This window comes from Thunnus thynnus, chromosome 15 (assembly GCF_963924715.1).
Source record: "Thunnus thynnus chromosome 15, fThuThy2.1, whole genome shotgun sequence".
NCBI lineage: Eukaryota > Metazoa > Chordata > Actinopteri > Scombriformes > Scombridae > Thunnus > Thunnus thynnus.
In genome coordinates this window covers 30075603-30093975 of record NC_089531.1, presented here as the reverse complement: position 1 = coordinate 30093975, position 18373 = coordinate 30075603, and the positions used below count along the sequence as shown (strand labels likewise).

Here is an 18373-nt window from a genome sequence, read left to right as displayed (position 1 = left end):
AGCTACGGTATAATAATAAAAATTCTATTACAATCTTTGTTTTTTTGGTTCATTCTAGATAGACACAGTTGTTTTACACTCATAAATTTGAATAAAAAACAGTACTGGTAGAAAAATACAAGGATTATAAAGACAATATAAGCCTCTTTCACCACAGGTTCCAATTACAGTAAGTTTTAAACTGGACCCCGGTAAGATGGCTGCCGTACGGTTCCATCCCAGAATGACAAGTCACTATGACACATTGCATCTAGTGTTTTATATCTATGGTTCCAGTGCCTTCCTTCTGTCTCTCCTCCTAATTTTCAGGTGGCGGGACTCTTGGTTTAGGCCCTTATTAGGTCATTCCAATATCTAGGGTAAAATCAAACAGAAAATTAAAGCTACTAAAATGATGGTAACACTTACTTTTCCATTGACACTTTAAAATGTACAATAACTCTACAACATGCTATTCAGACTAGAGTTCATTTTACTCAGGCTGGTAGGAAAACAAAATACAAAAACAAAACCCATTGCTTCCTCCCTCCCACAGTCCCACTTGGAACAGTCCATATTACCAACAACTGGTGGAGTAAGCAGCATTCATATGCATGTGTTCATGAGAGCACCATCCTCAACTAGGAAGTGGACCTCAGAAATCGAAACAAACAAAAAAACAATGAAAACATATTAAAGTGGACCCTAAGTTAAGATGATGAACACATGTTCATATTCAAATCAAATATTAAACTACACTAATAAATAAAAGTGCTTCCACCTGATTGGTAAAATATGAACAAAGGACCAAAACATATGCAAAAAACTAATCGTTTAAAAACCCTTTTCTCACCGTGTAAAGAGGATTATCCAAATAAGGTTGCACAAGGTCTTTATTTGCATAAAAGAACTGAAAAATGTATGAGCACAGATAGAGCCAGTGGATCAAAGAGACTGCCACATGAAAAGAAAGTACATGAAGTGTTTGCTGTGTTCAGAACTTGTGACAGTTGTTCCAGAATAGATGTTGTGAATATTATCCTTCAGATGTATTCCACATCATGTAGCAAAAATTTAAATGCAGCAGGAATACATAAAGAGTCAAAAGAGAAATATGATGAATTGAAGTCTGTCTGATGTGAAAATGTTTCATCCTGCACCAGTTGTGTTCATGAATGCACAGAATCAGGAACTAAAGTATCTGGAAGAAAAACACTCCCACAAAAAGTGAAACTGAACATTTTGGACAACAACAGCCTGTCATTGAGGCAGAAGATTTAGGAGATATATCACAGAATTTACTCTTGCTGTCCATTTCTGCATCTCTACCATTTCAAGTAAAAATCTGTCTTGGTACAATGGTAGAATTATTATTATTATTATAAAAATGCTAAATAGGGCACTAGAGAGGTGTATTTTATTTTCTAATTTTTCCTCCCAATTTGTAGTAACAAGATAACAAACATAACAAAATAAAACCTAAATAACATAATATTGTAATGACCCTTGGCCTACAGGTTGACCCTTTGCGCTGGTTAGTGCAGTTGTCTGTGGACTGGGACCCAGAGTGGGAACCCTCCTTCACTGTTACATTTGTGTTAGAAGTGGGATGGTTAGACCGTGAGGCCGTGTTTGCCCACAGGTGTGAGGGAGCCGGTAAAAGCTGAAGTAAGGGGACCTGCTTCCTGAAGGAGAAGGTAGTGTAATGACCCATGGCACCAGTCACAAGCTATGACTGTGCTAACCAGGCAGCCAAAGGGTGACTGGTCTGGGAGACTGGGGTTCGAGACCTGGTGTGGGAACCCTCCTTCGCTGTTATAATATTAAAACAGACAGGTGACTAATGATAAATGAAATTCAGTGCACATTCAGTAATAATAGCAAGACACAGCTAGTAATGGCAAGTGTAATCACTAACTCTGTTACACAAGCAACCCTTCTCAAGTGGCTCTGATTCATGTGACTAATGGTTGTCAAGACCGCCATGTGACATTAAGACCTCAGCAACTCTTATGTGACATGATGTGAATAGCCTTGTGATTAAGGCCTCATTATGCTTCACACTGAGTCCTTTTGGATCATACTGTGGCTGCAATGTGCTAACTTTGGTGATCCCTTCACTTTTCCTCCAGCACCACAATGAAGTTAAAATTATGGTTTTAAGTGAAATGTCTCAACAAATATTGAATGGATTACCATGAAATTTGATTCATACATTCATGTTCCCCTTAGGATGAAGTGTAATCACTTTTCATCTAGCATCATCATCTGATCTAAATTTTAATTTGTCAAAACCAATAACATTCCCATCAGCCTTCCTACACATATTCAGACAGGCCCTGTTGGAATGCATTCATTATCCGTGTACCTTTGTCTCAATCGATTTCCAATTCTGAAATGAAAATCAGGAAATGAAAAATGAGGGTTTTTAAAAAAAATGGTTTTGTCCCTCAATTTGAAGAAAAAGGATATCAAAGCATTTTCTGACACGAAATAGAATTTTTTAAAAAAGCCTGAAATTCTGTTTTTTCATTCACAAGTTTAATTTTCTTGATAAGGAGCCCCTTATCTAGGTTAATATTAACTCTGACCCTTCAACATTATTAACAACAGCTACAACATTGAGAATTCCCTTATACAAAGGCTGTGTCTAGTCCATAGATAAGCACAGAATGGCCCGCACAGAATAAGTGCAAGACAACAGTGGTCTGCCTACAATATGCAGGGTCATCTCCCAACTATTTTATCACGCTTAATAGTCTACCCACACCCATGTAATTTCTCAAACTCTAAACTGGCTGCAAAATGATTGCCTATATTAGCATCCTCTGTTAATATATCACATCCACTAATCTGTCAACAGTAGCTTAATCCTGTGGCCAAATGAATAATTAAAGCTATACTGCACTTTTACTGCACTACAACAGCACATATCAAGGACTCTACCTACCTTTTTATAAAAGTTGATGGTGGCATATTGTTGGCTTGAGACTCCATAGGAGAGTTGAGACTGTTACACTAATAGAAGTGTGGAATAGGTCTGGCAATGCACAGTCCATTTTTGATTATTTGGCTGAAAATATGCCTACTGATAAAAGCTGCTAACAATGATTAGTTGCAAGAAGTAAAAAACATTGTAGCCTACATATTAGCCTAACAGAACATAGGCTATGGTTTTGGAAATATTAACTGAATATAAATGTTCTCACATGGCCACAGATCCTATCGACAGCCAATACTTGCTTACTATAGCCTAATTGCCCTATGATTATAGTTAATTTAATCTCATCAGACATATCTGCCAAAACAGAAAGGTCCAACCATTAAAAATATCAACCCCTGACCACAGAATTAGTAAACTGGCGATAATGTATCCTAGTTTTTTCATCACTGTTATGTTAGGATGGAAAGAAAGGAAGGTAGAAGTGAGAGCCCAGGACCACATGTCCTGTGTTTCACTCAGTAACCTTTATTTGAAAAAAACCCTATTACAGGATACTATCTGTATCTGTCCAGCAGGTGGTAAATGGACTGTACTTGTATAGCGCCTTTCTAGTCTTCAGACCACTCAAAGCGCTTTTACACTACAAATCACATTCACCCATTCATATGCTGAATGGGTACAGGGGCTACCATACAAGGTCGCAACCTGCCCATCAGAGGGAGCTAACCATTCACACACATTCATACACTGATGGCACAGCCATCAGGAGCAATTTGGGGTTCAGTATCTTGCCTAAGGACACATCCACATGGGGACAGAAGGAACCGGGAATCGAACCACTGATCTTCCAATTAGTGGACAACCTGCTCTACCTCCTGAGCCACAGCCGCCACAGGTGGCCGTGATGTACCATAACACAACTCAGATAACATGACATTCCCCTTTCTGTGTGCTGTACTGTACTGTACAGTCCAATAGCCGTCTTTAGGAAGATGTTTGTTTTAATTAACACTCTATATCTACATTTTCTTTCCATTCCTTTCTGTTAGATTATTAGTGTTTTACCTTGTCTCAACTTAAACAAACAATATCTCATTTTCAACAAAAGCACCCTTTCTTTTTTCACATTCAGCCGAATAGTATTTTAACTCAACTTTTTATGAATTGTGTTCAGCTAAACTAGTATCCAATATCAAAGTCCTTCAGGTACCTTGGAGGGTGGCTAAGCAATTTACAGCCATGTTGATGATACAATAACTAGTCCACAGGCAAACAGAGCAGAGAAGAATGCCTGGATCTCGCCTGTCAGGCACTTCCAGAGTGTACACTGAAATGCCAAAGCCACTGAGCGCCATCAATTGCTGGAGTTTCTATTGTGGTCTGCGGTTGCCTTTAGTCTTTAGTCTAGTCTTGAGAGTGGAAAATAAATACATGGACACATGGATACAAGGACAAATTTCATTGCAATTCATATTAGGCATAACCTTCAGTGCCTTTCAATGTGCTGTAAGAACTTTAAAGATTGTCTGTTTTTGCTTCATGGCTGTATCAACGAGACGTACACAACAAGTAGTCTTGTCAGAATGATTTTACTTGGCAGTTGCATCATTATACCACCCCTGGTTACCAGGCTCCGGCTTGTTTACATTAGACTGACCTCTTGTGGTGTTAACTGTATACAACAGAACATATAATACATCTCCCTTTTTTTCAAATAAAGAATAGCTTGTGAAAATCAAAATTAACCACCGCACACTGTAATGACTTTACTGTGACTTTATTAAGAGCGAACAACGTGTTTCTCCTGTAGCTTCTTCAGGTTCACTCAGTACAACTGCTGAGTACTCACAGGTGTGATAAATACATTGAGTCACATGACTAATTATCACTGTCTTCATTTTCTCAAAGTGAACATTTTACAAAGGGCAAGAAAATGAAAATATACATATTACAAAAAACATGCTGTGATTAATGTTGCACAAAGTTACAAGAATTACACCATTTTATATAATTAAACTTCATTACATCCCGTAAAGAATAGCTTGTATTAGTTCTGAACTTAAAGCTGTTGTTACCATTATAACCAAAATAGTCTGCCCTTTCTTACGAGGTAATACAACATAAATTCTTTAAGGTAATACAACATAAAGTCTCTATCTATTCAAAAAAATTTCCACTTTTAACAAAAATACATTACCGGTTATCTGTTATTGATTGTTTAGTATGACTTGGAATTGTCATGTCATTTGTGTTGCTATCCAGGATCCATGACCACCACTCACCATGGTCCTCTGGTCACTACAATGGCGTTGGACAAAGCTGAGCGTCTCTGTTGCTTAGCAATATGTGTCTGACAACAAAGTTGTGTGTGAGCATCGAAACGTGCATGTGTGTACATGCAAGTGGGTTAGTAGAGAGGAGAGGGTGAAAACACCAAAGAACAAAAGATCTCAGCGATTGTGAGGAGAAGTGATTCTTGCTTTTATTTTCACAGATTTCAACAAATAAAATGCAAGCCACGGTCTAACACACAATGGCAAGCTAAGACAGAGCAGTCCAAGCAGTTGGACAAGCACAAATCAATTTAGCGTGATAAACACAACCAAACAAGCAGCAAACAGCAATAATACTTTCACAGTATTCTCAGCAGCGAAAAAAAGCCTGGTATTTTGTTTTCTGATTTTTGTTTCAGTATAGGAAATCTATTGAGACGAAGGTACACAGATTCTTCATAGTGCTGTATTCAGTTGTTCACCTGACAGAAACTATTGTGTAAAGGATGAAAAAAGAGAGCAAGAGAGAAGTTTAAACCTTGGCTCCTTTCTCACTTCTACACAGCTGGCCAAAATAGCCTGAAGCAGGTGTGAATGTCAGATTGGCAGTTTCAGAAAGTTACAGAAATGGTTGGACACCCCCACCCCCTAATTTAATGTTGGAAAGGTGTGTGGAGGGAGAGGGTTTCTGAAGCTATTTGAATGTCTGAAAAGCAGTTCTGATGGTGTATACACCATTCTTTAGTCTTGTTTTGTTAACACAACTACTTGTGTCACTTGTATTGTATTCAACCGAGTGCAACTACATGAATGTCTTTGAGAAGACTCAATTTGAAACTGTGTGTCCTTATTTGCATTTGTACCAATAAATGTGAAAAAAGACTACAAAGGCATGCAAGATCATCAGGGAAGCAGCTGGATGCAGCTAGGAGGAGGCGATGATGTCTTTTTTGTGTGTGTTTGTGGCCATTGTGATTTTTGTCCATCAACGTTTCGTAGCTTTCTGAAACCAACAATCTGGCAATCACACAGTGATTGGTGAGGTGTGTGGAGGTGTAGAAGTAGACAGTGACACAAGAATACCTACACTTCTCAACAGCCACTTGGTCCTCTATGACCTTATCAACCGCAGCACTATGCCAGCAGAGGGCAGGGAAGGAGGGCATAAGCCATTTTATTTTGTTGTGTTTTTTTTCCTATTCCCATCCTTCCCCAAGGCTTAGTTGTTCCCATCCCTTTAGGATTTCAGATTTTGTAATTTTCTTCTAGAAGTTAATCTTTTTATCATCCAGTGTGTTTTAAGAGGTTTTGAAATCTCATATATTGTGCATATTCTCTGCTTTATTATGAATGCCTTTCCAAACAGGATTACAATGTTACTAATATCTGATTTACTGCTTCTTAAATCTCCTAAAATTACAGCTTGTAAATTGATAGTATATATATATATATATATATATATATATATATATATATATATATATATATATATATATATATATATATATATATATATATATATATATTTTTTTCCATTATAGTTCAGTATCCACTTTTGGACTTGATCCCAAAATAAAGCAACAATAGGACAATACCACATCAAATGCAAGATTGATTCCTCACCATCATTGCAAAACCTACTCAAGCAAGTTTGTTCTAGGCCCCAAATAGACAGCATCTTTTTGGTGGGTAAAAATGTATTTATTATCTGTATTTGTATTATACGTATGGATACATCTAGGGTTGAATTATAGATAATGTTAAATATATCTTTACATGGAATTATTATATTGATTGAGTCTTCCCACTTATTTAAGGTATTTATTGGATGTATAACTATCTTGTCTTTGACTTTATTATATTTATACATTTTTTGTTGTCTTTGGTTTTTTTTTTTTAGCTATGGCATTTTTCCAGACATTAGATATTGATGCAATATTTTTATGATATTTTAGTGGTGTGCATACTGGACCATATACTTGTGAAATTTTATGAAAAGTAATCTTGCTATTTCTATCTATTAAATAATTTACAAATATAAGGTTTTTATTTAGTAATTGTTTGTTTACAATAAGTCATTTTTTTACTGGTTGAAGAGGGTCATTTTTACATATGGAAGAACCCTTTCTCAAATGTAGAGTGGAAGCTTTTAAGTAATCTTGCTGAGAACCAGTGTTGGTTATGATATAATTTCGATATGATAGATGCTTTTAAGTAATAATTTAATCCTTTTAGGTTGCATTATATAAATATGCTCTTTTGATTTGATCTGGTTCATTATTCTATATAAATACAGATATTTTTTGTACAATTCTTCTGGAGGGGTAAGTAAGGAAGTTAATATATATCAACTGTGGTAAGGAAGTTAATTTATTAGGGAGAGTCATAGATTTTCCAGTCCAGGAAGATAGCATTTTTCTATTTTTTGGAGTTTACTTTCAAAATGTATTTTTGTAACATTGCTCTGCTTCTCTGGGATACATATACCCAATATGTTGACTGGTCCAGTTGTCCATTTAATAGGAAAATTTGTAGGTAACTGTATATTTTCCAGGGATCCAGTACACCTGATTATGCATTTATCATGGTTTGGTTTCAAGCCTGACATCTCTGAAAATTAATCCAAGTCTTCAGTTAAGGCCAGTATTGAGTTTACAGTCGGTATTATTGTAAAATTTGTGTCATCCACATAGATTTTTAATTTGGATTATATATTATTTATAAAAAGATCCTTGATGTTACTTTTATTTGTACTTTTTGTCCTAAATTTTCCAATTAATTATGGACGGACCAAAATTGAAATAGTGCAGACATTTGTATATAAAGTCTGATTGTAGATTATCAAAGGCCTTTTCGAGATCTGCAATAAAAACTATACCAGGTTCTTGTACTCTATCATAAAACTCTATTATTTCTAAAAATCTGTCTGTTATCATTTACACTTCTTCCTTTCATGAATCCTGACTGACCTGGATGAATGACCCTAGGTAATACCTTTTTATCTGATTGGCCAGAATGTTTGCATCATAACACTGTAATGTAATAGACCTCCAGTTTTTGAGATTTGTCAGGTCTTTATATTGTCCATTGTGTCCCTGTTTTGAAATTAGTGAAATCAGCACTTCTTATTTAGTTCCTGATAGTTTCCTTCCCATATATGCACTATTAAAACATGCCAACATATGAGCTTTAATGTGATGATAAAAGGTTTGATAGAATTTAACTGATGTTCCATACAGGCCTGGGCTCTTAAAGATTTTAAAGCAGTTAAGAGCCATGGACAGTTCCTCCTCTGTGATCAGATTTTAATCGTGGCCTCATTGATGGGAAAAAAGGTTCTGTGCTGGCACTGAAAAGTGGGACTGGGGGATTTTGAAATGAAAATATTTTAGAAAAATATTTGTTCTTCTTTGATAATATCTTTGGGCTCCATAAATGTGATGTTATTTATTATGAGCTTTGTGATGATTTTTATGGCTACATTCCTGTGTTGTAGGTTCATGTAGGTTAATACATTGTTCTCCCTTTTCCATCCATTCCACTTAATTTTGTAGAAGTTTTTCATTTTGTTTAAGGGAGATAAATGTTTCTTTATTGTAATTATCATCTACAAGTTCAGATAATGGTTTGATTTGTTTTATTCTCCTGTTCTTTAAGATGGTGTATTTTCTTTTTCCTTGAACTGTATTATATACTACTACATACTAGCGTCCCATACATCCAAAGGCTTTTCTGTACCTACATTTTGGTGAAAAAAATCTTCTATAAAAATCTTAGTGGCCTCAATAAAACCTTATCTTCTAAGAGTAACTGATTAAATTTCCAATATCCAGGGCCTCTTTTATGTTCAGAGGTAATCATATTTATTCCAATAAGGTTATGATCCTAGATCAATCTTCATGTGTTTGTTGGTGTGAGGAGGTGAGAGAAGGTACAGTTGGTTGATTTGGTTCATTTTGATTATATTTTTGTGAAATAACAAAATAAAATAGTACAAATCACAAATTTAACCTTTACTGTTTATTTTATGCTGCGCACTGCTGAAGAAGCTGCTAAACATATTTTCATTGTTCTGAGCACAATGACAATAAAGGTCTAATCTAACCTAAATCATTTTTAACATATCATAATTAAAAAGTTCTTGCCATAATGAGAACACTTAGAGAGCTTCTATCCTTCTGCACAAATGCATGCAGGTTCTGGCTGTGTGATTTTCAGTGTGGGTTTTCTCTGGGTGCTCAACTTTCCTCCCTCCAGAAACATCCAGGTGGATCTACAATTTGGATCTAAATATATACACAATTCTAACTGTGTTCAAAATTTTTTGAACTGGATTTTCATTTGAGTGTCTTTTGTTATTGTTTACTATCAGATGTGGACAGCAATAAATGAAAACAAATAATTATTGAACCCAAATTGAATCACAGCTGGTTGACTTTAAATCCAGTCAGTCAGCAGTGAATGTAATTCATCCACTAGGTGGAGACCAACAGCCATCTCTGTTTCTGCTGACTCTTTGGTCTTAATTGTATTCATAGATTTGCAACATACAATAACAAGAGATAGCTTACTGAGATCAGTCAGTGTGGATGTTAAAATGTTCATAGTTGTGTTCTTTTTTGATTCACCACACTGAGAATATATTTAATTGTATCAGTTAATTATATCAAATAAAAATAAAAAAATAAAATGAAAGAATAAATTAAAGCTATATGTAAAAAGAGTCAGATGTTTGGATCAAAATCCCCTTCAGAGACACATATTGGCAAACTCCTCATATTAAATAACACAGAAATGAAGAGCATGAGCCCAAAACACAAAAATAACACAAAATGAGATGAATGTACATTCCCTATGCTGCATCAATGGCAAAGAGTCACCAAAACATTTCACTGACACTGCAAAGTTGTACTAGTACTGTCAGCCTGTGGACCTTTGCTTGCTGAAGAAGAAAAGAAGCAGCAGCAAAAAGATGAAGAAATGGACATCCGCTGAACCAAATGTGTAAAATTACCCATGTGCTATCATCAGAAGTTGAACAACCAGCAGTGAACATGTTCAGTCAGAGCTGCAGCCAAAAATGTGGACATTGAGGTCATTATTTTCCTTTGTGGTGAATTTGTGAGGTTTTAGGAACTTGGGGAGAATTTAAAAAACACACATGTAGTGGGTATTTTTAAAGCTGACTCTAGTGTTTTTAGACTTTTCTATGTTAAAGGGTGACTGCAACAAAATAATATATAGATAGATTCATAATTTCTCCCCCAGAATTGTATTCCTGGCTGTGCAGAAAAGGCTTTGAAACACATTTTAGAACTTCAGCCTGGGAAACAAAATGTCCAGAGATTTTAGCTGAAAAATTAATGAATGAATACTTTAGAGATCTTCTTTTTGGTGAGCCTGAATGCAGCTAAAGCTGGCAAAGTTCACTTTAGACAAATGCAATCTGAGTCAAGTTAGACAATGATCATACGTACCACCCGCATATACCTAGTACTTTTTAATCATGTTCATTTATAAACATACATGTAAAAACAATCTCAATTAACAGTATTCATCAAGAGATGAATGATCCTATTCTGGATACATGAAAGCAGACATAAACACAGACAGACTGATGCACATACTTTATTTAGCTTTTCTGGGAGTCTAAGTTTTAAAGACCTTTTAATACTAGTTAGGATTACAAAAAGATCAATTCTGTTAAAGAAAAATTAAAGCAACTGCTGACCTGATTGATTTCTCACCAGAGGAATAGTGTGCAAGAAGAAACATAACTTTGAGACTCATAAAACTCACTTATGACTATGGACAGTGGTGGAAGAAGTCTTCAGATCCTTTACTTCAGTAAAAGCAATGCAAATGGCATGAAAAATGTTGCTTAAGTATGTGTATGAATAAATGTAATAGAAATAGAGAAGGTTTATCATTAAAATAGCAAAGGCAAAAGTGTTCATTTTGCAGCAGAATGACTGCTTTGTTTGACATATATTGGCAGCAAACTGACCAAGGTACTTGATAGACATTGCTACAGGTGCACCAGTCCTAGTATTACACTCCCTTCTGACAGAAGTGCCCTGACCTCACTGAAACTACATGTGGAGGAAACACTTCAACAGACTAATAATCTTTTTAGCCACTAATTATGACATCCCACTTGATATATACTGTCCAGTATCTGAAGCTGCCTTCTCATCTGCTGTTTGTATGGATACGAGTTTTGGCTTAAAGTGTCTCTACTTTACTGATGTCTTCTGCCACACAAGCCTTAGTAAGAGAAAAGAATTCTTATGTAAGATGAAGCATGGATTTAATATGCTGATGATCTTTATGTACTCAGATTAACTCATCAGAATCATATCATGAACTCTCTCCTGGTTAAGGCGGTGGAGGTGACAGATTGTTTCAGTGCTGACTGAGAACAGAAGATAGAAAGGGTCTGAGCAAAGGAAGAAATCAATTACAAGACATACTGAGAGCTAAACCCTGAATTAACTGTCCATCCTCTGTGAACAAACAGCAGACACTATGTTGAAGTGAGAGTGTGAGAGGCCCTCAATTCTTCTGGCTGTGACTCCCTTCATGTGTGTCTTGTTTACTCCTCTGTATAAATGTGATGTGTCTTCCTCAGACGATTGATGTTGTTTATGCTGTATGAGTCTTCTCTCTCAGCTTAGATAATTAAACACTTTAATGTAAGGCAGAGAGGAGGTTTCTTTATTCAACATTTATGTTGCTGTTGTTTGCACAAGTTAATATCTTGTGAGCACACAATCTGGTGGAGGTATAGTAACAAAAAGAGAGACTTTGGCACTAAAAGACTGTAACATTGAAATATATCTACTTGATTTGACTCATTTGGATGCTGAAGCTTCATATAAGCTTCCGATAAACTGATATTAAACTACATTTTGTACAGAAGATGGATTGTGTCCCCCATCACTTACATTGTAAGTACATTATGAAGAGATCCTCTAATAGTCAGCATGATCAGGAAGAATAATTACAGCAAGAAAAACATGTTTCAGTGTTCATTTGGGCTCCTGACTGTTGTTTTAAGATGGAAAAACTGTGAAACTGTCCTTTAAGCGTAATTAACAAAATGTGAAAAGTCCACAAAGATCTTCAGTTTGATGCCAGATCCTGTTTGCTGAGGAGGGCGGGTTGGATTTCCACCACTGAGTTCAGTTAACATAATTTCATACATTTCTGACTTTTCCAGAAATGGAGACATTATTATCCTCCTGTTGTGTGTTTGGACCTTGTGAATACTTTTAGTTTGAAAATCACAGCGGGTCTAGTGAAGGGATGGATCGGTTGCTGCTCACTTGACGGTGTCGGTGCAGCTGAAACGGCCGCAGACAGACTACAGAGCTGCGCGGGGCTGCGGGGCTGCGGGCTGGACTCTGCTGGATCTCAGTCTCCTCCTGATGACATGAACTTAGTGTCTGACGGCCCGGAGGAGTTGTGGGAAACAGCGCTGTGTTCTTCTCCTTTCCTCTGCGTGGTGTGGCTGTGTCGGAAGAGGGATAGCAGTTGGGATTTTGTACTACCCGGGGACAAGTCATCCCAAATGAACAGGATCTCATGTGTCCTCAAACTATGAGCAAGCTACAACAGGATCCGAGAAATACAGGCAAGTTTCCAGAAGTGGCCAGCTGCTGGACGAGAAGTTAGATGGCAGGAGTGTGTGGAGGGTCGTGCTGCAGTCAGAGCAGCTGAGTAGAATGATTATAATTATGACTTTATGTTTAATAAATGTCAGTGTGTTTGGTAAGCTGCTGTTTGCTGACTGCCACTGTTGTGTGGAAGTGGAGGAATGCAGCAGCACGGTCAGTCAGACACATTCCTGTCTGTAGCCAAACACACAGCAGACACAGTTTTAGGGGAGATAGTCGGAGGCTGCCCGACATTAAGGTAGATAACCCGTTTGATTCCTGTCGACTGGAATGGCTACATGCTGTTATTTTAGCAAAATTCATTCTGCCTCCGCTTCATACTAAATAACTGCGCGTTGCTGGTGCACTGGCATTACAGAAAATGAGACATTTTTGTTGGCATGGTTCCACCCCTCCACACCCTGCTGTAAGGTTATCACACGGTGTTATCTCCCTGCACTTTCTCTGCTCCAATCATCAAGCACAACTTGTGGCTTCCCTGGAGTGATCTGGCTGCAATCCAGCTTCCTCTGCTGGAAACCAGCAGATGAGCAGTATGATGATGGATTCATGGCACACTGGATGCATGCTTCATTCGAGCTAAAAGCGATTATAAGTGTTTTCCAGCACACATCCCATGATTTTTGTGTGACTGGACGAGTATTTTCTGTAGCAGATGTGTGTTTACACTCAGGTGCAGTCCTGCTGTGCCAACAGAAACTTGTGTCAGAGCTGGTGATTACAATCCACAGTGAACCAGCCTCTCTTTGTGTGACTGCAGTCTTATTCCAAACACACATGATGAACTGTTGCAGGAATAATGGTGGTGTTTTCTGTTTGACTGTTACAGGTGACAATGACGTACTTGAGATTCAGCACACGCTTTGTTTGAACACCAGCAGCTTTACAGGATCTCTGCCTGAATAACATTCAGTGTGAAGTTAAGGGCTGCAACTAAAATGATTATTTTATCGATCAGTCTTCAAATTATTTTCTTTATTAATTATTTGGTCCACAAAATGTCAGGAAATTGTGAGAAATGACCGTCACAGAGTCCCACATTCCAAGGTGATGTCATCAAGTGTTTTCCTATTTTGTCTGACCAACAGTCCAAAACCCAAAGATATTTAGTTTACTATTATAGAACACAAATAAAAGCAGCAAATACTCAATTAGCTTAAAAAAAGACTGTTATCATTTTACTGAGTCTAATGATTATTGCAAATTAATTTTCTGTCATTGACCAATTGATTAATCAACCAATTGTTCCCACTTTAATGAAATGAAAACACTTTACTTTACCATGTAGTTTTTATAATCAGTATTCAAATATTTAATATATGATCATATCTCACTATAATGTAGTAATAAGCAGATAAAAGGACATATTTGCATTTATTAATGTGCAATATTTGTCAGCAATTATTACTTCTCCTATGAAGACATTTTATTTATATCATTACAACTGTGTTTTTTCATATTGTCATTCATTATCTGTTACAACACTTAAGGGCGTCCACAGGAGACGTCATAGTTGTTGACTGTGCTTACATCTGCTGTTAATATAGTGAGCGTAAATACTAAATAGGGGGATGCAAAGTAAAGTGTCATCAGTTAGGCTATGTGAACTACTAAATCTGTTCATATCAAAGAACAAGGAAATAAGACTCTGACCAACACGCAGGTCAGAATTCACTCAGACTTCGATGGTTTTCTGTACATGCTCCTGCTCAGTCATTACACACTGGTCAAAGTGAATTTGAGTTTGGCTTTTGAATATATTGACTGTGCTTTTCTGTTTTCAAGGACATAGAGGGTGGTCCAAAATGATTTGAATGAAGTCTGATATACTTTAAACCTTTGCAATTTAAATTGGACTGTTTATTTGGGAATAGTAGTTTGAGAAAATAATCTTGACTTGAGATTGATTTATTCATCTTTTTAGGAGCTTTCAACAGGTTCTCAGTCTTCATCAGCAGATTGAATTTGCTCAGTTGTCATCATGTGACCAGTGGATGTGTTAGAAAGCCAGTTTTATGCCTGGACAAATATAAAAAAATGTGCAGATTAGTTCACACAATTTCTCAAAGACATTTATTTACACACAGAGTGACATTATTATTCATTTGGAGTTGGGTTTCTGTTCACCTAGGGAATGTAAGTCCACACTCTTTTAGCTCTGTTTTGGTCTCCACCAACTCCGGAGGGAAATATCTGGCACTTTAGCTGCTAAATGCTATGTTCACCAGCTAGTTTCTAACTGTGTCTATCTGCTGGTGTTGAGCAGGTAGTGTACAGTGGGTTTATCAGAGAGTTGTCACTGAAAACAGCTGCTGCTGCTAAAAAGAATAAAATACTCCTTGTAGCTGAGGAGAACTACAGAGTTGTGATCATTTTCTATGCAGTAGTTATTTGTTGACATAAAAATATTGAACAGTACAGCTTTAAGACTATATTGTTTTAGATGAAGTTTGGCATATTTTGTTACATGATAAAAAAAGAGTTAAAACAGGCTTCCAGGCCCAAACTACAGTGCTTAAAAAGTACAGTTTTTGAGTATCAGGTATTGTATTGGCACTGGTATCAAAAATGTTTGGAAAGACACCCAGCCCAACACTGGCTGCATAAGGCAAAGCTTTTTTTTCAACATCTGCTCAATTCATTCCACTGTTTTCTTGAGATTTCTACTGATAAGTGAACTAATTAGTCATTAGGGCTGTACTTAAATAGGAAGATTTATGTTGTTTTTATAGTCTTTATGGGAAATAACTAGTCACTGTTGGAAAAAAAACATACCATGACAAAGAAACAACAAGCCCTCAAAATTAAACAACAAAATACGTGGTTGGTCCATGATGTCTCTATCAGCAATTATTGACAGGACATCCTTTCTCTGTGCCTTCCAAAACTATTAAAAATCACTGTGGAAAAATGAATCATTTTAGGATGTGTCAACGCTGTGGTTATGGTTTGACTTGTGGTTGGAAACAGGAAACAAACACTGGTCTCTCATGTTAAGATCTAATGGTTTGTTGACCCATCCATCCACCTGACCTCCTCCCTGCATGAACTTTGTTGTTAGATAATAACGTCACCTGGTTTCCTCCTTTGTCATAATTTCTACAGCTGCTTGGGTGCTGTCAGTTAAATACTGGATTTGTCATTTTGGGGCACTTGCATTAATGACTGATCCTGTTGTTTCTCTTGGGGTAGTCAGTCTCCAAAGAAATTATTTAGTTAAAGATAGTTTTACTATCACTCAATTTGTTGTGTCCCATATAATATTTTATGAATGAGTCCAACTTAAAGAGCACAAAGAAGTGTGATGAGGCCTGGTCCCATCTATACATGAATATTTACACAAAGAAGAAGGAGAAATGAGCTAGCAGTGAGCTATTTGTCAGAAAGCACGGTGAGAACTTTTTACACTTGTGGTTACATGTTCAGGACCTTACAGTAATTGCAGTGAGAGCCTTTGAAGCAGTTTTTCCATTTCACTCCACTTTGTTTATGACCATGTGGGAACTCAAGAAGAACAGCACAGTATTTCTCAGCTTTTGTTTTCTACCTTGCTGAATTTACAAGCTCCCCACAGACATTGAAGGTTTGGAACAGTTCGAGGAGTTTTACTCTAATTATTTTCAGCAGTGATTAACATTATATGTGCATGGTAAACAACCACTGAGTAAAGTAAGTTTTAAGTGCGCTAAATAAGGCTGGATTCCAGGCGTCCACTCATGTGTAATGTCTCCATCATGATGACAGATGAAATGCATTTCAGAAGGAAAGTATTTGGTTGTATCTACACTAAAGCCAGTATGCTTCTGTGTCAGGATGCTGTGGATTTAGCAAAGCCATTTCCAAGTCGCTGTCATCTCTATCACAAAAGGCCTTTCTCAAATCTGTGTTCCCATCTTTTCTTGTGAAACGTCATCAGTTCTTGCTTTGCCCTATTTCATCTTGGATGCTCTGGAGCTGACTTGTGCATGTGACCTTGGGGTAGACAAATATCCCAACATTTATTTTGCAACAAACAGTGGTGTTGTATGACTTTTATCATCTTTTACAACTGTTACTGTGCAACCAGTGGTGGAGGAAGTATTCATATCCTTTACAAAGTACTAATACCACTACTGTATATAAAAATACTCATTAAAAGTAAAAGTCCTGCCTTTAAAATCCTATTTAAGTAAAAGTACAGAAGTATTATCAGCTAAATTTACTGAAAGTACCTGTTTTCCACAAAATTGTCCCTTGTGACTGATATATAATAAATATTACAATTAAAATATATTATTGTATTATTCAATTGATTGACAGTATTAATACTGAAGCATCAGTGTGTAAGCAGCATATTACTGTTTGAACTACGTTATATACAGTTAGCTAGTTTAGTCCAGTGGTTCCCAACCTAGGGGTCGGGCCCCTCCAAAGGGTTACCAGATAAATCTGAGGGGTCGTGAGATGATTAATGGGAGAGGAAAGAAGAAAAAACAAAGTTCAAATTTTCTTTTTTTGGACTTTTCTCTAATCTTTCATTTTTGCTGAAATATTGGATCATTTGAACATTTATTGAAATGAAAGCATGTGAGAAGTTTAGAGGGAAAAATCACTATTTGGTGGAGCTGTTAACAACTCATAGACATGTGAAATGTGACCCCGACTACACACTGCTTTTTGTAAGATGTCAAAAGCCAAAAAGGTTGGAAACCACTGGTTTCATCTTTAACAATGTGTTGTATTTTAAAAGCTTGTTATATTATCCATTGTGTCAAACCTTTAGAATTTATTGATACACAGAGATTATACTCTGCACATACAAATTTGTTTTTTATATATACATAAACATGTAAAAAGAGACAGATAATTAAATAGAGCAGCTCAAAACAGCACAATAAACCAACTTAATTTTTTTTTCTGCAGTCTGAAAAAAATGCTGAAGCAGCAGCCTATAATGCCTACCCTTTTAACAGAAGTTATGTCTGATCTTGAAAGGTAACTTCAAAACAATCAAAATCTTCATCTGTAAAGTTATTAATGCTGTCAAATAAATGTAGTGGAGTAGAAAGTACAATATTTCCAGACTGAAATGTAGTGGAGTGGAAATATAAAGTAGCATCAAATGGAAATATTCAAGTAAAGTACAAGTACCTCAAAATTGTACTTAAGTACAGTACTTGAGTAAATGTACTTAGTTACTGTCCACAACTGTGTGCAACCAAATGTAATTTTGAGAATTTTTAGGTGAGAAATGAAGATTTAAATTTTAAGTGTGCAGTCCATTTATCAATTGGAAAATTTTTCCATATGGAAATACTAAATAAATAAAAATGAAATACTCATATTACATTGTGTAAATAATACACCACTTTGTGAAATAAATAAGATTCATTATTACAGCTCATTAAGAAATGTTATTTCATCATTCATTTTCATAATAATAGCATTATTGGATATCATTGTTCACTGCTCATTATGAAGCATGAACCTGAACTTTACCTTCAGACACACCAATCTGA

General features: G+C 36.3%; 1 protein-coding gene across 2 annotated transcripts in view; it reads left to right on the top strand.

Annotated features, from left to right (window-relative positions):
- tmem200b (transmembrane protein 200B) overlaps positions 1 to 18373 on the top strand; it is a 33539-nt gene that overhangs the window by 1111 nt on the left and 14055 nt on the right. Inside the window, exon 1 of one of the 2 annotated variants that reach the window (XM_067611710.1) lies at positions 12440 to 12832. The exons of the other annotated variant lie outside the window; for it this stretch is intronic. The gene's annotated coding sequence lies outside the window, so the exon portion shown is untranslated. Of the gene's footprint in view, positions 1 to 12439; positions 12833 to 18373 lie in introns of those variants that run through there. 2 annotated transcript variants of the gene reach the window in all.